Here is a 22,697-nt window from a genome sequence, read left to right as displayed (position 1 = left end):
AGGCATCTCAGAAGAAAGGCCTGGTGAGTTTCTTCTGAAAAGTCAGCCATTGAAAACCCTATGAAGCACAGTTCTACTCTGACGCACATGGAGTCACCGTGAGTTGGAAGTGACTCAAAGGCAATTGTTAAAAGTTTAAAAACATCCCATGTCTACTACCCAGGAAATCTGTGTAACGGTAGCCCCAATAACTCCTCAGAGGTCCCCAACTTTCTAAAATGCATGTCGCTTTACAACCATATGGACCCTGAATTCGCTTAGCTGCCAAACCAAGAAAATAGTTTTCAGAAAAGAATAAGGGAGCGATCTTTTTGGATAACTGGAGTCATGAAATATCTGAATACTGCCTAAAGGCATTATTGAAAACACCCACATGCACCAAAAATCAAACCAAACTCATGGCCATTGAGTGGATTCCAACTCATAGTGACACCACAGGACAGAAAAGAACTGACCCACAGGGTTTCCAAGGCTGTAATCATTACAGAAGCAGACTGTCACATCTTTCTCCTGCATAGGAGCTGGTGAGTCAGAACCTCCCACCTTTCAGTTAGCAGCTGAGCACTTAACCACTGTGCTACCAGGGCTCCTTCCACCTGCAGCACAGGCCCCAAATACAGCAAGAGTTCCAATCCCAAAACAGGGGTGTGTGCTCACTTGTGAACCCAGGAAATTCACATTTAAGTAACAGCTTTGTTCCCATCTCCATTACATGACTAAATCTGCTAAAACCGTGACCGCTGGCATGCCTTTAAAAACATACCCCTACCACCTACCCCAGAGGTGGAGCAAGGATCCAAAAAAACCCAAATTCACTGCCATCGAGTTAATTCCAACCATAGCGACCCTACAGGACGGAGTAGAACTGTCCCACAGGGTTTCCAAGGCTGTAATCTTTATGGAAGTGGACTGCTACAGCTTGCTCTCATGGAGCAGCTGGTGGGTTCGAACTGCTGACCTTCCATTTAGCAGCTGAGCATGAAACCACTGCACCACCAGGGCTTTGAAGCATGGATAAGGGCAGTGAAAGTTTGGCTCCAAGCCACAGACCACACTCTGCATTGATGGTCTGTCTCAGTTCTTTATCATGGTTAAGACTTCATGATGGACCAACCCCTTAATCATTATGTAGTGCCCTTCTTTGTCTTTTACGGTAAATTTTGTTTTAAAGCCTATTTTATTTGAGATTAGTATTGCCACTCCTGCTCTTTTTTGGTAGTTATTTGCTCGATATATATTTTTTGAACCTTTGATTTTTTTAAACAAATTTACATCTTTGTTTCTAAGGTGTGTCTCTTGCGGACAGCGTATTGATTGATCCTGTTTTTTTATCCATTCTGTCACTCTCTGTCTTTTCATGGCTGCATTTAGGCCATTTACATTCAGTGTAATTATTGATAAGTGTGAGTTTATTGCTGTTATTTTGTAGTGTTTTTTTTTTTTGTGGTGCTAACACTTTCTTTTTTCCTTTTACTCTCCTGTGTTGAATTCCTTTTGTTTGTGGATTTCTTTTTCCTTTGTTTTTGTAAATTTTGTTTTTATTGAGACTTTTTTTTTCTTCTTTATTTTGATGAGTAGGTTTGTTAACTTTCTTTCTTTGTGGCTACCTTGAAATTTACCCCTATCTTCCTAGGTTTGAGCCAGTCTATTATTACTTGGTATCGCCGTGCCTTCCTCTCCATTAGAAAGTTCCATACCTACACCATTTATTCCCTCTTTTATTGTTCTGACGCTGTCATCATTTACAGATTTACCTCTCTGGTTTCCTACTATAATTCTTTCGGTTTTGGATAGTCCTTGAGAATTCACTTCCTAGGTTGGTATCTGGCCGGTACAATCCTGTGTCCTAGATTCAGGCTCTGGTCTGATGATGTTTGTTCTCAGACTGAAGGACTACCTTTAACAATTCTTATAAGCCTGGTTTGGTTTTTACATATTCCCTTAATTCCTGTTTATCTGGAAATGTCTCAATTTCACCAACATATTTGAATGAGAGTTTTGCAGGATTCTTGGTTGGCAATTTTTTTCTTTCAAGGTTTTATATATGTCATCCCGTTGCCTTCTTGCCTGCATGGTTTCTGCTGAATAATCAGATCTTATTCTTATTGTTTCTCCTCTGTATGTGACTTTTTGTTTTTCTTGAGCTGCTCTCAGAATTTTTTGTCTTTGGTTTTAGCGAGTGTGATTATGATATGCCTTGGTGATTTTCTTTTGGGTTCTATCCTATATGCACAGTTCGTTGAATTTCTTGGATGGTCAGCTTTTCATCTTTCATGATATTAGGGAAGTTTTCTGTCACCAATTCTTCAATGATCCTCTCTGTGTTTTCCATTTTCTCCCCTTGTTCTGGAACTCTGATCACTCGGAAGTTTCTGCTTCTGATTGTATCCCACATAATTCTCAGGGTTTCTTCATTTTTCTTTGTTCTTTTTTTCTGATTTTTCCTCAGATTTATATCCAAGTGTGTGTCTTCAGTTTCACTGATCCTGTCTTCCATCACTTCAAATCTGCTCTTCAGCCCTCCTATGACACTGTCCATTTCTGAGATCTTGTTGTTTATCTTTTGGATTTTTAATTGTTGTTTCTGTATGATTTCTAGTTGTGAATTTATTTTAGCATTTTGTTCCTGTATTATTTTCCTGAATTCTTCCATTCTTTTGTATTTTCCATCAATTTGTCTGCCATTTCCATGAATTTGTCTATTTTCCCCTCGTTTTTGTCTGCTTTTTGCTTTAACTCTTGGATAACTCTTAATATTAGAGATTTGGATTCCCTATCAGGTAGCTGTAGTGCCTTTTCTTCTACTGCAAAGTCATCTGGTGGTTTATTTTGGGTGCCTACTGGAACCATCCCGTGTTTTTTTTTTTTTTTTTTAATGTTTTGATATTGTCTGCTGTCTTTGGGACATTCAGTAGTTATTTTCTTCGTTTATTGATTGTAGATCTGTTTGTTTTCTCCTGCTTTTTTGTTTTATTTGGTTATGCCTAAGGAGGCAGGCTGTGCGTTCTTTGTTGTTTACTTGTCTTTGGTCACGATACTTTTTACCTTTTTCTCTAATGGGCAGGACCAGTCACTCAGCTATGGTGCATCAGAGCAGGTCCAACTGAGGGGGGAGGGGCTAGGATGGGTTGTTTATGGCATGTACTAAGACAAACAGGGCAGGCGGCAAATCAGTGCTGGGCAGGTTCCAGCAGGCCGTGCCTGTGCTGCTCAGGGGTATGATGTTCGGTGCACAGTGCACGCAGGCAGGAACAGCGAGGAGGTTGTGATCTGTGGAGCTAATAAGGGTATGGGGGAGAGAGAGGAGAAAGAAACAGGAGGCAAAAACGAACAAAGACACACACACAAAAAAGAGTGCTAAGGGAGCTTGCGGTTGGAGTGGAGAGATGAGAAACCAAGAAATGCAGAAACACAAAAAGGAGAAAAAAAAAAAAAAAAAACGAGATAAAAATTTGGAAGGAAAAAAAAGAAAAGCTCCCACTGGTGTGGCTGCAAAAACCAAGGAAGTGGCTCCCAGGCTGCTCAATATAACCTGACTAGAGGGGATGCAGATGTCATACAGTGCCAGGTATTCAGGAGACAGGAAAAGAAGGTAAGTATAGGGAGACAAGAACTGAGAAAATGAAGGAGAAAAGAAAAAAGAAATGCCCCCAGGGATCCCACCTACGTGGATGTGCAGATTGGAGGAGTTGCTCCTAAGCTGTGCAGTGCAGCCAGCTAGAAGGGGCTCCCAAGCCAAGAAAAAAGAAAAACAAATAAAACAAAGCAAAACAAAACAAAAAAAGCCTCGGGGATCCCACGAGTGTGGTGTCGTAAGCTAGGGGGGTGGTTCCCCAGTTGAGCGTTGCTTCACAGCCTTTCACGACGAAGCAAAGATGGCACCTGGAGCCAACTGTTCAAGAGAAAGGCGGGGGAGGTGGTGGGAGGCATGGAACAAACCAATAGAAACAGAAAAACGCAACGCCAGCAACAGACAAATGGCAGTGTGTGTGGTGTGTGTGGTGTGTGTGTGTGGTGGGGGGTGAATCTAAGTGGCCCAGGGCCGAGGCAATTGCCTCTAGCCCAAAAGACTGTGCCGGGCTAGCGGGAAGCAGAGGAAGCTGGGGCAGGGGGAGAAGGGCGGGGGTTAGGAAAGCGAATATTGCTGGTGACTGGGTGCTCTGTCTCCGGCTGGCAACTTAATGAAGTTGCTTTCCCGTACTCCCTGTCCACCAATCTCCGATGTGGATGGGGTGAATCCGAGCAGCATGGGCGCTGCACTTCCCGGCTGGCCAAGCCACTGCTGCCAGCCAGGAAGCACCAAGGCAGAGCAGCAGGGAGAGGCTGGGGGGTGGGGAAGCATGCATCGCTGGTTACCGGGTGCTCTGTCTCGTGCTGGGAGCTCCATGAAGCTGCTCTCTCGTGCTCCCTGTCTGCCAATCTCCGACAGCAGTTCAAGATGGCGGATCTGTGCTTTGTGAGCTGATAGGGGACCTCTGTACGTCTCTCTCCTTGCTCTCTGTTCTCTGTAGTTTTTTGTTCCATTCAGTTTTGGCTGAGTTCTTTAGCTCCTCATTTGACACTCTGGGTTCCAGGACTGATGTTTGTCTCTGTTTTACTTAGTTTCTTGGGTCTTGGCTGTGAAGAGAGCATGGTGCTTCTGTCTCTGGCGCCACGTTGGCCGGAAGGCCTCAGTTCTTTCTTAGCCAAATCAATCCTCCCCTCCCTAGCCCTACAGACACCTGGAGGAAGCAGTTCTTCATGGCCACTGTGGCTGGGGCATCCCAGTCAGACACCAGCAGGCTTAAGGTATAGGAGAAGAAAAGGACCAAAGCCCAAAACAAACAGAAACAAGCAAACACGCAAAAAACGGGAGAGAAAAAAGGATGTAGGAGAGGAAGAAGGAAGGTACTTAAGTCACCTCAGGTCAATCCTGCTCTAGGCCTCCATCAAGTTTGTTATTTCAATCAGGAGACTAGTTGCCATCAAGTCGATTCCAACTCATGGCAACGCCATCTGTGTCAGAGTAGAAATGTTCTCCATAGGATTTTCAATGGCTGATTTTTTTGAAAGCAGATTGCCAGGCCTTTCCTCAGAGATGCCCCTGAGTGGACTTGGACCATCAACCTTTCAGTTAGCAGGCATTAACCACTGGCACCACCCAGGGACTCCAAGCAACATTTAGAGTGATGTAAATAGTTGAGGAAAGATACTTATAAGGTTCCGAAGGGTTGTTGTTGTTAGTTGCTGTCGAGTAGATTCCAACTCATAGTGACCCCATATGTGCAAAGTAGAACTGTGCTCCATAGTGTCTTCACGGCTGTGATCTTTCAGAAACAGACTGCCAGGCAAGTCTTCCAAGGCACCTCTAGGAGCTGGGTTCAAACCACCAACCTTTCAGCTGGTAGTTAAGCATTTAACCATTTGTACCACCCAGGGACCTTCCAAAGGGTTAAGCCATATATAATCCCTACTCCATAATGGAAAGCCTGCATTACCTTTACTTGATGTTTGCCCTCTATTTCATTATTATTATTATTTAATGTACTTTAGATGAAGGTTTACAGAGCAAATTAGTTTCTCATTAAACAAATAATACCCGTTTTGTGACATTGGTTGCCAACCCCAGGACGTGTCAACACTCTTCCCTTCTCGACCTTGGGTTCCCCATTACCAGCCTGCCCATCCCCTCTTGCCTTCTGGTCCTTGTCCCTGGGCTGGTGTGCTATTTTATTTTGTCTTATGGGCCTGTCTCATTTTGTTTTATGGGCCTGTCTAATCTTTGGCTAAAGGGTGAACCTCAGCAGTGACTTCAGTACTGAGTTAAAGGGTATCTGGGGGCCATACTCTTGGGGTTTCTCCAGTCTCTTTCAGACCAGTCTGAAAAAGTCTGGTCTTTTTTTTTGTGAGTTAGAATTTTGTTCTACTTTTTTCTGCAGCTCTGTCTGGGATCCTCTCTTGCGATTCCTGTCAGGGCGGTAGGTGGTGGTAGTCGGGCACCATCTAGTTATGCTGGACTCAGTCTGGTGGAGGCTGGGGCACTAGTATTTATTTTCTCATATAAATTCCTACAAGTAGATTTTTCGCTTCAGGCCCTTGATACATATAGTCAAATGCCCTCCAGCAAGGGAGCCCCAATTTACACATTCACCAGGTGGATAGGAAGTCTGTTTTCTTTTTTCCCCACTAACACTGGGTATTATTAGTAATTTTTTTAAAGGTGCCATTTTGGTAAGTGAAAAATATTATTTGATTCTTTTAATATTTGTCTTTGATTACTAGTGAGGTTGAATATTTTTTCATGTTAATTGGCTATTTGAATTTCTTCTCTTGCAAGTTGCCTATTCATGTCCTCTGTGCCCATTCTTTAATTAGTATATCTTCTTTTTCTCAGTAGTCTGTAAGAAACTTTATAGTAATTGCAATAATATTAACATTTAATACCTGGACGTTGACAGTTGTAACTGTTTCTTAATAAGACGTAACTGTGAAATAGTTCATATCATGAAGCATTAAAAAGCAGCATTAAAAAGTTTTTTGGGGGAGGAAAGGTTATTGGGAGGGATTAAATCAAATAAAAATTCTTTGTCACCAAAAAGTTAAACATAGAATTACCATATGATCTAGCAATTCCACTCCTAAATATTGATAATGTTGACTTTTACCTGAACCCTGTGGTACTGGAAAACAGCAATGGTTAGAGTTCCTGAACTCTTTGTGTTCAGGAAAACAGCTTGTTTACAAACCACCACCCTTCCCATATGACTTAGATAAGGCTTAGGGATGCACCCTGCTTACCTATGACAAGGCCAGACAGCCCCTCCAAATTCTCATTCCTTGCCGCATAAATGAGTAACTGAATTGCTTGTCCCCACTGATCAATCAGAAACAAAGTGCTTGTTAACCAAACTCTGGCTAAACTTCTCTCTTTCCTCCAAGTCTCTGAACTTTGGGCCCAATGTCAGCTTCAGCCAGCATGCTACCCCTCTTTAAGGTCCCCTCCCAAAAGAATAGGCTGGCCTCAGTGTAAAATCTTTTGATTTACTATCTGATGATGTCACCCTGTCATCCACTTCCCTATATCTGGGTTTTTGTCCATCCTTGTTTACTTTCAGTCTCTATAAAAGCAAACTACTTTCTTCCTAATTCTTGAGAGACACTTGCTGATTTTATGGTCAGAGCACTCTCCCTATTACAACAGACCCCTCTCTCTATTGTAATAGTCCCTCTCCTTTCCCACTTTTCTTTCTGAATAAAGCTTTCCCCTATCTAAATCTGGATTATTATTATTATTTTAATTTGACAGTATATACAGGTAGGCCCTGATTTAACGATGGGATTCCATTCCCAGGACCTCCGTCTTAAGTTGGTTCTGACATTAAGTCAGAACCTTTTCTTTTTTTTAGTTTTCATTATTATTGCCTTTTATTATCAGTATCTTTATCAACCTGATCTTTATTCGTCTTTGTGGAATTGGGAACATTATAAACTTGGATATATTTGAATACACACATACGTATTACTAACAATAAGATGTATGCACACATAAAAACAACAGGTGTCATAAGTGTGGTTTGTCATAACTTGAATATGACATCAGTTGTGGACTATCTGTACCCAACAGACACGAAAGCAGGGACTCAACTAGACATGTGTACACAATATTATTCACAATAGACAAACAATGGAAACAACCTGTGTCCATCAAGAGATGAATGGATAAACAAAATGTGATATATACATACACTGAAATACATATACTCAGCCATAAAAAGAAATGAAGCTCTGATACATGTTATAGCATGGATGACCCTTGAAAACATTATGCTGAGTGAAATAAGTCAGACACAAAAAGACCAATACTGTTATGATCCCACTTATACAAAATATCTTGAATAGTGAAATGCATAGAGACAAAAGTTTATTAGTGGTTACCAGGAATTGGGCAGAGAGGAGGATGGGAAGGTATGCTGAAGGGTACTGGATTTCTGTTTGGGGTAATGTAAAACTTTTGGGAAATAGTGGTGAAGTTGGTATAACATGGTGAATCTAATGCCACTGAGTTGTACAACACACTTAAAAATGGTTAAAACGGAAAACATTTTTTTACATATATTTTACTGTAATAAAGTTTAAAAAATTAAAAAAACAAAAAACTTTGTCACCAAACCTGAACCTGGAATTCTCTTTTTAAAACCTCTCCCCTTTAAATATAACAGCAACAATAATGAAATGCCAGATCTACAAATAACGAAATGACAGGGTGGCATCTTAGGTTGAGTCCTGTACCTAAGCTAGGTAGTTCCCATGCCTTCCTGGTTAATCTGCTTCAGGACCCCTGAGTGGGAGAGTTGGCATGGGCACTGTCAAGTCCCAGTATGCATACGGAGGGCAGGGCGTTTTGCAGAGGCTCTCATTTGGATGGAAGCCAGCACATCAGCGGTCTGCATTTTGAGTTCCTGTGTGCTGATTAGTGGAATGATCACAAGAGGCCATAAAAAACGGGATCTACCACTACCCACAGGGTGGACAGGATAGAAAGAGATTTAAAGGACCTTCTATACTCTCCATGTTTGCTCTATTCATTGTTCAAAGAGGCAGGAACAAAAGTTTACTAGTGGTTAAAGGGAGATGTGGACACCTGAGGTCTACTGAGGTGGGGCACAATGGTGCAAACTCTGAAATCCTAGGAAGCAAACTCAAAATGCAGACACCTATCCTCTCCCAGGCAAGGAAACACCTCTTCACACGCAGTGTGCACTGCTTAGCACCTGACGTAGGAGCAGTAAATGTGGCCTCGCCAGGTTTGGAGGATGACGACTGATGGGAGGCACGTAACCACCTTCCACTTCTGGCAAACCCAGGTTACTAACTGCAGGTCAGTTATTCAGGTCAGATGCTTACACAGGCTCCGTGTCTGCTGAGGCATGTGTCTAGCCTACAGTGGTTCAAAAATAGAACAGGAAGTCCAAAACAAAACCAAAGCCCAGGAGAAGGCTGTAATACAGGAGAGCAGGTTGGGGAGAGGTTTCATCTTATGGGTAGGGCCTCTGAGTTCAGAAAAGAAGCATCTATTCCAGGCATATGAAGGCATCACAAACAGGAGATGAATGAAAGTCAGGTATCAAGTCACCTGCTGCATTCCCAGATTACATACAGATTCCAGGATGAGAAAGACTAGGAAACAGAGTAGTGTACAATGGTCACCAGGCCCAAAGACACTACCCCACTGATGGAGGGATTTTTCTTCTTTTGTACTCAGAAGCTGGAGGGCATACAAGTGAAGGGAAGCAGAGGATGGAAAAAAAGCATGGTGGCTAAGGAGAATATTTGTTATTTTGACCTGCTCAGCATTCATTTCCTCTTTCCTTCTTCCGGTAACAGCACCTTGATTTTCTTTTGGACAACACTCTTCTCCGACTGTTAGTCTATGTGGGTCCCATGGAGTTGCCCCTGCCCCATCTCCCAGAAGGTTTGGAAGGCACTCATTAAGTCCTCTCAAGGGACATAGGTAGTTGATAAAAATCATTACCGTAGACATTTGCGTAACGCCTTAGAAATTAAAGAAATTATATATACAAACTTCCTACCTGGGACTTTGGGTCTTTCTGGCTTCCTAAACTCACACATAGGAGTCCCTGGGTGGTGCAAACAGTTAAATTCTTGACCACTAACAAAAGAAGTTGGAGGTTTGAGTCCACCCAGAGGTGTCTTGGAAGAAAGGCCTGGCAATCTACTTGCAAATGATCAGCCACTGAAAACCCTATGGAGCACAATTCTACTCTGACACACACGGGATTGCCATGATTCAGAACTGACTCCATGGCATCTTTTTTTTTTTTTTTTTTAAGCTCATGTATAACCTTGTCTATTGGTTTCCTGGGTTAGGGCCCCAAAGCCCTGTGGGGTGCTAATTGTTTTCAGTACCTGCTAGGTGGTACTCCAGACCTCCCTACCTGGGGCACTCCCTTTCAGTCTCTTGAAACACATGCAGAGGATGAAGGTGGGGGCTTTTTCAGAAAAGACTAAGCCCAAGAATGATTAGATTAGGCTTTGGGCAAATCTGACTCCTTTTTAAATCAGGGGTGTACCTGAGGATTTAGCAGCTCCATAGACAAGAGGACAAACCAAAACTCACTACACACAGAAAAGCAAAAGGACATGCCTTTGGAAGTAGATTTCTGCTTCTCAGCAAGCTGTAGGGGCAGAAAGACCCACTGTGAAAGGCCTGGTTGAGAACCCATTTAAAGACCACACTGGTGGTGTAGTGGTTAAGAGCTATGGCTACTAACCAAAAGGTTGGCAGTTTGAATCCACCAGGTGCTCCTTGGAAACCCTATGCGGCAGTTCTACTCTGTCCTAGAGGGTCACTATGAGTCAGAATTGACCTGAGGGCAATGGGTTTAGTTTCTTTTTTTTCCTACTGGTAGAAAGCAAGCAAAAGAGGCCTCTCTTTAGCCATGCCCCAAACTCTGAATTCTTCTAAAGCCTAGGATGACTGTGTAAGCCCTTAAACGTCTTTCTGACCCTCTGGGCATCAAAGCCAAATTACATCTCAAGCTGTAAGAAGCTTGGTGACATGGACTGTTCAGCTGGAACCTCCTTTTGGCTTCTTTAAATTGTCTGAATGACACTGCGGAAGCCTGAAATCTTGATCTCAGTCTGGCCATGGGCTGTTCACTACCCTGGGCAGTTTTCCTCAAAGCGGGCGTGGGGGTGGTAGTCGGTGGGGGATTCACTAACATCTGCAGAGTGTAGATTTGAATGGGTGGAGCTAACACTGGCTCTTTTCTGGTTTAGTAATCCAGGCATTTTCTCTTTACCTCTAAAGGAGATGATGTCTTCTGGGCATCCACTGGAAAATCCCAGGGTGCTCTACCTGCCTGGCAGAGCCAAAGAAAACCTTGGTGAGCCAGAGGGCAGCCCAGCTTCCCCTACTCCGGCAGAGTTACTTCTTTTACTTCCTTCCTGTGGCCTTTTTGTTCTCCCCAGACCTTGGGTGACAGGAAGTTTTCCTCAGCTCCACACATATACATTCCCTGCCCTTCCTTCAATCTCACATCAAATTCCAGTGAGGAGTCCCCTCCCTCCCACCACAGTCCAAGCAGCAACACCCACAACCCCAACACCAAGTGGGTGGGTGCAGAATGACAGGGCTTGAGTGGCGGCTTCAGACCGTACTCAGTGGAATGGCTGCTGCCCCCACACCACCTCTCTCACTGGCTGGTGGGCAGTCAGCTGACACGGGCAGGTGTGGGGGTGGGGAGAGGACATGCACTAGAGAGTCACAGGGTGACAGGGCACAGACATCATTCCAGATCTCTGCCTCCACTGCTGCCCACCTTGGCCTCTAGCTTCCCATGAGGGAAGCAGAAGAGGGACTTGACGTAAATAAATGTACATAATGGGCACAGGACAACAGGGTTCTGAACCGAGCTTCTGGAATGATTCCTGGATCATTTGGCACAGCTGGCTTAGAAGCAGCTCATCATTAATAACTCTACTCCAGAGAAGCCCCCAACCTGGTCCGCTGTGGGTCAGCTGGAGAGCAGCTATACTTACCCCTTTGCATCCTGCTTGGTCTTACATAACACATCCATCACAGTCATTCCTGGAGGCCTCAAGATGGGGGAAAGTGGTCTTGTCCCAGGGCTGGGGGTAGGGGGTGCTGGGGAGAGGACATGAGCTGGCACTGACGTGGGTGTCATTCCTTTGTGACCTCATTTAGCAAAAATTGCAAACACCCTAGACCAGAGGGGAGGAACATCCCAGAAACAAACTTGGAAGAATTCCCAGGGGCTGGCTTGGCAGCCTTAGCTGAGCTGCTCTGCCCAGCGGAGACAGCCCACAGGGTCTGCTTTCCCTCTTTCCAGCTCCTCATCATGAGACAACAGAGCTGGCCCCTAGCCTTCCTTGACTGTCCCTCGCAGACCCAATCCTGACTACTGCATTTTTTTGGGGGGGACTCTCAGGTGAAACTTGTTTTTGAGAAAATATTACATCAGTGAGATTTGGGTAGCCTAATTAATAATACCAAACAAGAACCAGTTGCTGTCAAGTTGATTCTGATTCATGGCGATCCCAATCCCATGTGTGTTAGAGTAGAACTGTACGGTCCACAGGGTTTTTAATGGCTGATTTTTGGAAAGCAGATCTCTAGGCCTTTCTTCCGAGGCCCCTCTGGGTGGATATGAACTGGCAACCTTTCGGTTAGTAGCTGAGAGCTTAAATGTTTTGCACCATCCAGGGACTCCTTGCACTATCCAGGGACTCCTTGCACCACCCAGGGACCCTAAATGAAGAATACACTGAGGTCTTTCTCCTAAATCCCCACCCCTAAACTTCTGTTCTCTTGGAAGGAACTGGTGCTCACAGTGGGAGTGTGTGTGTGTGTGTGTGTGCGCGCACACGCAAATGCACACACACCATAGCTATACTTCTGGTGCGTAGCCCAGCTGCACTGTTCACAGGTGGTGGTGGTTCTGCTTCATCACACAAGCTCCTCTTAATAGTGTCTTTGAAATGCATTTAACTCTACCACACAGACTATCTTATCCTCAGAAATTATGAAGGCAGAGCTGGGATTATGGTGTTTAAAGTTGGGGAGAAAGGTGAGTCTATATAAGAAGATACAGTATTACTTCCAGTTTTCAGGCATCTGGTTCCTGGTCTGGGTGTTCTCACTCTTTGGCTGCATCATTTGATACTGACTGGGGTCTCTGTGGAGCAGAGTGGCTAAGAAGGCAGGCTTAGGGTTAGATAAACCTGATTTGAATCCTTACTTTGCCTCTTGCTAGCTGTGGATCTTTGGGCAGGTTTCTTTTCTCTCTAGGCCTCAGTTTCCTCATCTATAAACTGGGAATACTGACAGTCCCTATTGCCAAGCATTGCTGTGAAGATTAAATAAGTTATTATAGACAAAGCACTTGGAAAATCTCCTGGTACATAATCATTCAATTAATATTTGGTCTTGTTTTTGTTATTATACAACAAATAGCAGATGTCATTATAAATAAAATGGGGCAGAAGTTGGACTGAATCATATCTCATGTCTCTTGCAGCTCTAAAAAATCCTGCAATTTTATGATGTCATTAGGTTCAACAGATCTTGAACGTTGTTGTGTGCTGTTGAGTTAATTCCGACTCATAGCAATCCTATAGGACAGGGTAGAACTGCCCCATAGGATCTCCTAGGCTGTAATCTTTATGGGATTAGATCACTAAGTCTTTCCTCCTGCAGTGGTTAGCAGTTGAGTGCTTAACCATCATGCCACCACAGCTCCTTGGATCTTGAATAGGTACCCATTATAGGAAAACATCATTCGAAGAAAGAAAGGCCAGAGAACCCCTCTCCTGGACCCTGTGTGTGCATTTGTGGCAAAGCCCACATGTTTCAGGTTGGCATAAACCAGGTTGACACAACAGCCCTGTCTGTTGCCTCTTCCCCTGCAAATGCTGTAAAGCCACCAGGTCAAAACCCTTTTTGTTTTGCCTGTTTGTGGATTCTGGCTCCACCCCGCAAGCTGCCGCTCCATTATGCTGGGCTGTTTAGCTGGGCTGCTGGGGTCAGAGCTAACAGGCTCTGAGTGTCCACGCAGCCGCTGAAACACTGCTGGCACTTGACTTTGCTGCAAAGCAGGGAGGGACGGGAGAAGCGATGCTTGCTGAAAAGGCCAGATTTTGGAACTGAGTGATGTTTATAAATGTGGAACTGAGTCTTTCTTTGATGGAAGGAGAATATTTGGGTTTAAAGCCTCTTTTTTCTAAAAAAAATTTATTTTTGTTGTTGTTGAGAATATACACAGCAGAACACACACCAATTCAATACTTTCTACACATACAATTAAGTGACATTGATTATATTCAACTTCTCTAACTACTCTCACCTTCCTTTTCCCCTTGAGTTGCTCCTGCCCCATTAACATAAACTCACTGCCCCCTAGGTTTCCTATCTACTCTTTCCTTTTCCAAGAGGACCAAAAGACAGGGTGAACAAGGCCCAGAATACAGAGTTGAGGAGTGCAGGGAGAAGGAAAAGAGAGTTTACTGCTTGGCCAATCATAAACCAAGAAATATCACCTCTGTTCAGAGAAAAGCCAGAACAGTAATCAGTGGAACCAACCAGACCCTCCTCTGCCTCTGCATGCCCCACTCTGGAGCCAGACGTGGCAAATTATATAGGACTACTGTGAGACTAAACCCCCATTAATTGGTGTTCCAGTGAAAGCTGCTCCATAAACCTTTACAGAGGCCAGCTTGAATCCTTCCCCAACTTCTTCCTAAGACCTATGATGACCTGTGACATTCCCACAGTAGATAGGCTGTGGGAGGACAGCCCTCTTTGTACAGAATCTGCTTTTTGAATGTGAAGCACATACTTGGTCCAGATTAATCAGAACAGGGACATTGTGAACAATCTTAATTTCCACTTCTGATTAAACAGCAGCACAACAGCTCAGTAGCTTTCACACATCCATCCAAACTCCTTGTCATCTAAGAAATAACTCCAGGAGCAGAAAGAGGGCTGTGAGAGTAACGCTGGGAATGGTGCAGTCAGGCATGTGGAAGGATCAAGTACACTACTGATGTTATATTAGGAGGCTTAACATAGATCCCCCATTCCTCAGGTAGCTTAGAAGCTGCCTCATATGCCCCTTAGTCTGACCAAATGGAGACTGAGCGGAAAGTCTCAGGTGGTGGCTGGCAGAGCCAGGTGTGAACAAACCCAGAACAAGTGGCCCTGTCACTTTCTTTTCCTCTGTCTCCCCAGTGCTGGGCTTCCGGTCTGGAATCCAACATGCACCCCACCAACAGGGAAAGGAGGGCTCAGAAACGCAGCAGCCACCTCTGCAGATGCACTCTGGGAACTTCCAGCCTGTCTGAGTAACTGGATGGCAACAGGGCACTCCAGTGGCCAGCCCTTAGTAGATGGGCAAGGCATCACTGCCAATCCTACCTGTAGGGTTACTTGAGAAACCAGGCCCCTATCAAGCAAACAAGGAATTCCTGCAGATTCATACAACTGCTGTAGCATCTACTTAGAATCAGTGACTGTGAGAGCTGGGTAGACCATTATGCCATATTGCCTCTTTTCTAATGATTTAACTATTAACATTTTAAACACACTTGAAATCATCACAGCATGAGGTTCTTTTAAATAACATAGAACGAGCCTTACCCCCTAGTTACTATCCTCCAGAGAGAAACATCCAGACAAATTAAAAACTAACAATCTGATCTCTTTTCTGTCCCACCCAGCCACATAACATGGAACGAGATTTTTCTTTTTCAGTTTGATTATACCGGTAGGCAATTTGGCCGTAACTGTTAAAATTGACGGGCCCTGGTGGTGCAGTGGTTAAGAGCTTGGCAGCTAACCAAAAGGTTGGCAGTTCGAATCCACTGGCCAATCCTTGGAAACCCTATGGGGCAGTTTTCTGTCCTGAGGGTCACTATGAGTCAGAATCAGCTAGACAGCAATGGGTTTTGGTTAAGATTAAAATGTGCATCTCTACAACCCAGCAATTCCTGGAGAAACACTTACAAAGTAGCGACCCTTATAGGACAGAGCAGAACTGCCCCATGGAGTACCCAAGGCTGTAAATCTTTTTTTTTTTTTAATTTATTATTTACATACATTTTTTTTTAGTTCACAGAACAAACTAGTCTCTCATCAAACAGTACACACATTGTTGTATGACACTGGTTAACAACACCATGACATGTCAACACTCTCCGTCTCAACCCTGGGTTCCCTACTACCAGCTGTCCTGTTCCCTCCTACCTTCCAGTCCCTGCCCCATGGCTGGTGCACCCCTTTAGTCTTGTTTTGTTCCATGGGACTGTTCAATCTTTTGCTGAAGGGTGAACCTCAGAAGTGGCCTCCTTACTGAGCTGACAGGGTATCCAGGGTCCATTCTCTCAGGGCTTCTCCAGTCTCTATCAGGCCAGCAAGTCTGGTCTTTCTTTCTGAGTTGGAATTTCATTCTACATTTTTCTCCAGCTCTGACTGGGACCCTCTATTGTGATCCCTGTCAGGGCAGTCAGTGGTGGTAGCCAGGCACCATCTAGTTGTACTGGACTCAGATGTGGTCCATTAGTCCTGTGGACTAATCTTTCCCTTATGTCTTTAGTTTTCTTCATTTTTCCTTGCTCCTGAAGGGGTGAGACCAGTGGAGTATCCTAGATGGCGGCTCACAGGCTTTTAAGACCACAGATGCTACTCACCAAAGTAGAATGTAAAATGTATTCTTTATAAACTCTGTTATGCCAATTGAGCTAGATGTTCCCTGAGACCATGGGCCCCACAAGGGCTATAAATCTTTACGGAAGCAGACTGTCAAATCTCTCTCGCGGAGGGGCTGGAGGGTTCAAACCTCTGACCTTTTGGTGAGCAGCCAAAAACTTTTAACCACTGCGCCAGCCCCTGTAACCAACGTGACCATTCTATGGAATGTTATTCATGAGCCGGACAGTCATATATATACAGACTGGAAAAATCTCCACATTGGTTTACAGAAAAGTTAGTTGCAGAAGTTATGTATGATACCCTTTATGTTAAAACACACATAACAATACTACATATTTTCTTAGACACATATATGCGGATATAAGTAGAAGAAAAAAGTATAGACAGACACATCCCAAACAGAGGGAGAACTGTGCTTAAAAAAAGCTTAGAGTAGTATTTAAAGGGGCTACTGGTGTAATGTGAGAATTATTAAAACAAAAGAAAACGAAAAAAGTATGATTGCGTAAATTTACCTCTCACAGTAGTTGTTCTTTGTAAATTTATTATCTAGTCAGGGAAAACCATTAAAGTAGAAAGTATCTCCTTAGATCCCAGGAAGAAATGCAGTCTATGACAAGAGACTCTAACTGTACTGTAACTGAAATGGGTGGGAGGGAATTGTCACTTTGGAAATAAGTGGGGTCCGTAAGACTACAGGCAAGAGGAACCGCATATCGCACCTGTACCTTAGTTGATACAGTTGTTTCCCAAGGGGGTATGGGCTAACAATTCTGACACTGCTATACATGCACACTGGAACTGAATAACTAAGTAAACATACAGCAGAGGGTGGGAGCCAGGTTTCTCACTGTTGGAATGAGCATTTACAGATAAACAAGGGGAAGAGGCTAGAATGATTCATGTGGAATGGAGTGAAGCTGGAGATACTAGTATGAACTCATGTTTAACTTAATATAGCTACAGATGGTTATGGATAGAAATATTTATAGATATGTATATAAACATGGGTAAATATAATATTTCCTTGCACTGTCAGTTAAGAGTGCCTAGAAGCAACAACGCCCCAGTAGCAAAGAGCACACTTAATGACCAAATCTTGGTTTCTAATACTGTTCTCCAATGAAAGGAACCAGGGGTCCTTGGAGAGATAGCTGATTCTAGGACTGAAGCAGGAAATATACAAGATGAGCCTGGAGCATTCCGTAGTGACAGAAAGTAAGGAAGTGCACAAACAAACAAACTAACGTACACTGATGGAAGTATGTCAAAGAGACATAGAAATTAACTCAAAGAGCATCAACGACCAAAGCTGGAGCAATCTGAGCAATAAAATAAAGTAGCTTTGGATTGCAACCCAAATGTAAATATTCACTAGTCCATTCTGACATAAGTGAATGAACAAATAAAAGGGCAGAAGAGACAAACTTTCCTTACAGAAGAATTCCAAATAATACATTCTGCCCTCCAGTAGGAGAAACATAAGTGTGGGGGGAAAAGAATAACTTTACAGTGGAGAAACCTGACAAATGCTGCTTCTGCCAGGTGATCAAGGTCAACATTAACAGTGATAAGCCATATTGACTTCGTATCTTTGTATGTATCTTTGATATGATGTGATGAAAATGGCACTTTACCTCTGTGGTCTTCCTCCCCCAAAACCCATAACCCCAGTCTAATCGTGAGAAATATATCAGACAAATTTCAACATAGAGGCATCCTCCAAAATACCTAACCAGCACTCCTTGAAACTGCCAAGAACATCAAAAGCAGGGAAAGTCTGAGAATCAGAGCCAAGAAGAGTCTAAGGAAACATGACAACTAAATGGGACGGAAAAAGACATTAGGTAAAACTAAGGAAATCTGAATAAACTATGGACTTTAGTAAATAATAGTGTATCAGTATTGGTTCAATAATTGTAACAAATGTGCCAGACTAATGTAAGATGTTAACAATAGGGGAAACTGGGTATAGGGTATATGGAAACCCTCTGCAATGTCTTCTTAATTTTTCTGTAAATCTAAAACAGCCCTAAAAAAAGTCTATTTAAAAAAAAAAGTGTTCCCTTAACTTCTACATTACCTCCTACTCTTTCTAAAAACAAGCAAAAAAGCGAAAACCAAAGTATGGATTTCAAACTTATAAGGACAGATTATGGAATCTGTTCCTTGAGATATCTTTTAGGACTAGGTGGCCAGCTATTTGAGAATACAGCTGAAATGAATCTATAGGTTGATTTAGCAGCTTGGGGCTCAACCTCTGTAATGGATTGAATTGTATACCCCCAAAATATGTGTCAACTTGGTTAGGCCATGTGTAACTGTCCTCCATTTTGTGATTTTCCTGTGTGTTAAAATCATTATCTCTGCCTGTGGTTAAAAAGATTACTCAGGTCACCTGCCTGATCCAAAAAGGAGTTTCCCCAGGGTGTGGCCTGTACCACCTTTTATCTCTCAAAAGATAAAAGGAACAGGAAGCAAGCAGAGAGTTGGGGACCTCATACCACCAAGAAAGATGTACCAGGAGTAGAGCGTGTCCTTTAGACCTGGGGTCCCTGCGTGTAGAAGCTCCTCATCCGGGGGAACATTGATGAGAAGGTCGACAGAGAGATGAAGCCTTCCCCTGGAGCAGATGCCCTGAATTTGGATTTGTAATGTACTAGACTGTGAGAGAATCAATTTCTCTTTGTTAAAGCCATCCAATTGTGGTATTTCTGTTATGGTAGCACTAGGTAACTAAGACAACCTCCAAGGCCCTTACCACCCAGTGATGGCTGCTGAGGTCTTGCCAAACCAAATGCCCATTTGCCCTCTAGGTGGGTATTTGTAGGTAAATACCAAGGAAAATGGAGCCTGTGTTGGGTGGGGCTAGGGTCACCCTAAGCCTGCCTTATCCGTCTCCTGCAGCATCTCACTAGCAGCTGGTTTCCAAACAAACAAACAAACAAACAAACCATTGCTCTCCAGTCAATTCCGACTGAACCCTATAGGACAGAGTAGAACTGCCCCAAAGGATTTTCAAGGAGCGTCTGGTGTATTTGAACATCGATCTCTTGGTTAGCAGCTGAATGCTTAACCACTGCACCCGCAGTGGGCAATAGCTGGTGAGAACCAGGGAAGAAGGAAGGCCTGGGGAGAGGCCATCCCTCTTCTGCTCAAAACCGTTTCATCTCCTATAACTCTCTGCCTCATTTACTCCCCTTCAGTCCAACTGGGCTCCTCACTGTTCCTCAAACCTGCCAAGCACGTTCCTGTCTCAATGCTGTTTCTTCAGCCTGGAAGGCTCTTCCCTTAGAAAACCTCGTGACTTACCCCTGCCATTTCTGTTTGGTCTCTGCTTAGATGTCATTGTGTCAGAGAGACCATCGTGGCAAAAATAGCAACTCCTATATCATCACTCTCGTTGCCCGTGCTGGCCTCGTTCTTCTTTCTTAGCACTACTATATTGTTTACTTAGTTGCTTATTATCCGCCACCTCCAAATAGAAGGCGATTTCCATAGGAACAGGGACTTTTCTGTTCTTGTTCACTGCTGCATCACCATACCTAGAATAGAACCAAGTATTTAGCAGATACTCGGTAATATCTGTTGAATGAATAAGAGAATGAATGGGAGATTTTTTTTTTTTTTTTTACTTTGCAATGTGGTGAACAGTGTGTGCTGATCAATAGTAATAGCTACACTCACACTGTATTTGTTAGTCCCTTCTATTCTATAAAGCTCCGAAATTTACCTTCTTTATAAACTCTTGTGTGTCTTGCTGCAAAAGTGCGTGCATACATAACTGCGTTATTCATTCAACAAGTATTTATTGAATGGGTTTTATATGCCAAAGCACTGTGGTGGGCACCAGGGGTGCAAAGGTCAATAAGACCCACTTTCTGACTTCTAGGAGCTCAAAGCCATTTGTTCAACTATCCAACCATCCATCTGTTCACCTGTCCATCCGTCAGTCCGTCCATCCATCCATCTGGTCCTTTTGAGCCCCAGCTAAGTGCTAGATGTTGTGTGTTTAAGACAGTATCTGGTGCATGGTCTTGTCTTCCTTTCTGGATTGTAAACGCTCCCAATGGCAAGGAATGTAAGAATTTAGCTGTAGCTCTACTGCTGACTAATTTTTCAACCCTGGCAAATCACTGAATTCTGTGTGTTACTTTCCTCATCTGTAAAAAAGGGTTGTTGACCCCTGGCCAGCCTGCCTCGCTGTGCTGCTGGGAGCATCAAATTAGATGATCCAAAAATAAATGTGCTTTCTATACCATGAAGCCCTAAACACACGTAAGGGATTCTCAGCCAGTAAGTGCTAAAAACAAAAACCCAAACCAGCAAACAAAACAAAACCCCAAATCCTTTCTCAGATTGCTTCTCAGTGAGCCCAGAGTCTGAGGCAGCTGCTGCGGCTGGTGGACCACCAATCTGCCATCACTCAAAAATTTCAGAGTTGGACAAAAATCAGGAGAACCAGCCCAATTCCTGTCAAGGTAATCCTTCGCAGATTAAGTAGACCATCAGTAATCTCTGGTTAACATTTAATTCAAGCGTGCACCAGCCATTCCCACCATTTCCAACCTGCAGTTGAGAATCTGGATTGTGGCGGATGTGAGGCTTTATTTAACAGCCCTCAGAGTCGCCTTTTATATTTTTTAAAAGCCATGACTTGTACTGGCTTTGGAGTTTTCTGTAAGATGGGGTCGAACAGTAAATAAGAGTGATTCCTGAATGTTGATATATGAACATCACTGGGCTCTCCAAGAGGAAGACATCTTAAGTCTTCCAAATTAGACAAAGTGATTAAGCGATGAGAGTGAGAATGACAGTGAAAGGACAAGAGAGAAAGAAAATGAGACAAAGCAAGAGGGTGATGGAGCTATTAAAGAGAGAATACATATTAGAACATCCTTCGATGCACCATGATGGGATTTCTCCATCAACTCTGGAATTTTCTAGTTTCTATATTTATGCTCTCTCTTCCTGATGTGCTGCATGACATTGTAAGCATTACCTTGGAAAGGTGAGTATTAGAGCTGGCAAATTTATTCTGTGGAAACAAAGATTCACTCCTCCTCTGTGTGTTCTCACCTGGGGCTAAAACTGTTCCAAATTAAATACCTCAGCCTCTTTTCTACTAAGGTCCCCATGTCCTAGTCTACAAAAATGTACCTAAAACAATAATGATAATATTTGCTGGCTACATTTTTTTACCTTTTATAAAGCACTTGCTATGAGCCAGTCACAAGGGTAAGCATTTTTATCAACACTGCCAACTACAAGCAGCCTGGGGAAGCCTATCTGTGCCAAGGCTCCAGTCCCTCTTTTGGGGTGTTCTCCCAGTATTTTACATTCCAGGACCTTCCATCAATCCTGGGCTCATGGAAGCTGATCTGTACCAACATGTTGTCTCTCTTTTGTGTTTTTATTTTCTTATGGAAATTTTCAGATATACACAAAAAGAATAGTACAACTAACGCACATGTACCCAACATCCAGTTTCGACAATTAATATTTTGCCAATCCTGTTTCATCTATTCTCCTCCACAATTGTTCTTTAAGGAGTCCTGGTGGCGAAAGTGGTAAGTGTTTCGCTGCTAAATGAAAGGTTAGTGGTTCGAACCCACCCAGTGGCTTCACGAGAGAAAGACCTGTAGATCTGCTTCCATAAAGATTACTGCCAAGAAAACTCTGTGGGGCAGTTCTACTGTGTCGAATGGGGTCGCTATGAGTTGAAAATGACTCAATGGCACCTAACAATAGCAACAACTGTTCTTTAGAGGGAATATAGGAAAGCAAGCACCAGACATCATACCATTTCAACATCACTCCCTACTCAACTGACAACAGGTAACAAGTATTTTTTCTTCTATTCTTTCACTTTGTTTAATGATGTAGTGACTCTGAGGACCCAGTGAGATTTTTTGCTAGTTATTTTGCTGTGGGTAGGAGGTAGTATGGTGTACACAGGAATACAATTTTACGTTGCTCCTGAAACTGAACCTAAGCCAACAATCTACTCATTTATTTTTTTATATTGTTTTATGGTAAGAATTTCATAAGTTTCCATACTGTTATTATTACTATTATTTAATGAAACAGAGAATAGAAACTATATTTATAGCTAACACTGGGGCTGAAGATAGATGGTAAAGCTCACATAGTCTTGGGTTCTGAGGAGGATGGGTGCTGGCAGGGGACTCCAGAGTCCCTGGTTAGCGAACCCTGACTCCTGGAGAAATAGGGTCCAGCATATCCCTCCCTCTCCTGTGGAGATTCCCAGGACTGTGTGATGAGGCTTTGGCAGTGAGTGGTAACAGACCTGTCCCTACTAATGCCAAATATAAGAACTGGGGGAAGGATGACGGAGGAGGCTTTGTGTATTGACTGTGTGTACACATTGCTAATTAATTATTTATATGAACTGCTTACCATGTGTACTTAATTACCTTGCAGCACAATCATGAGCAGGTCTGTCATT

At 43.3% G+C, this 22,697-nt stretch overlaps 1 protein-coding gene across 7 annotated transcripts in view; it reads right to left on the bottom strand.

Moving 5' to 3' along the window:
* The window catches only part of ATXN7L1 (ataxin 7 like 1), a 286,145-nt gene that overhangs the window by 104,088 nt on the left and 159,360 nt on the right, over positions 1–22,697 (bottom strand). The window lies entirely within an intron of this gene.

Source organism: Elephas maximus, chromosome 8 (assembly GCF_024166365.1).
Source record: "Elephas maximus indicus isolate mEleMax1 chromosome 8, mEleMax1 primary haplotype, whole genome shotgun sequence".
In the NCBI taxonomy this organism is placed as follows: domain Eukaryota; kingdom Metazoa; phylum Chordata; class Mammalia; order Proboscidea; family Elephantidae; genus Elephas; species Elephas maximus.
The sequence above is the reverse complement of the archived record's forward strand: the minus strand, read 5'-3'. Positions and strand labels throughout refer to the sequence as shown.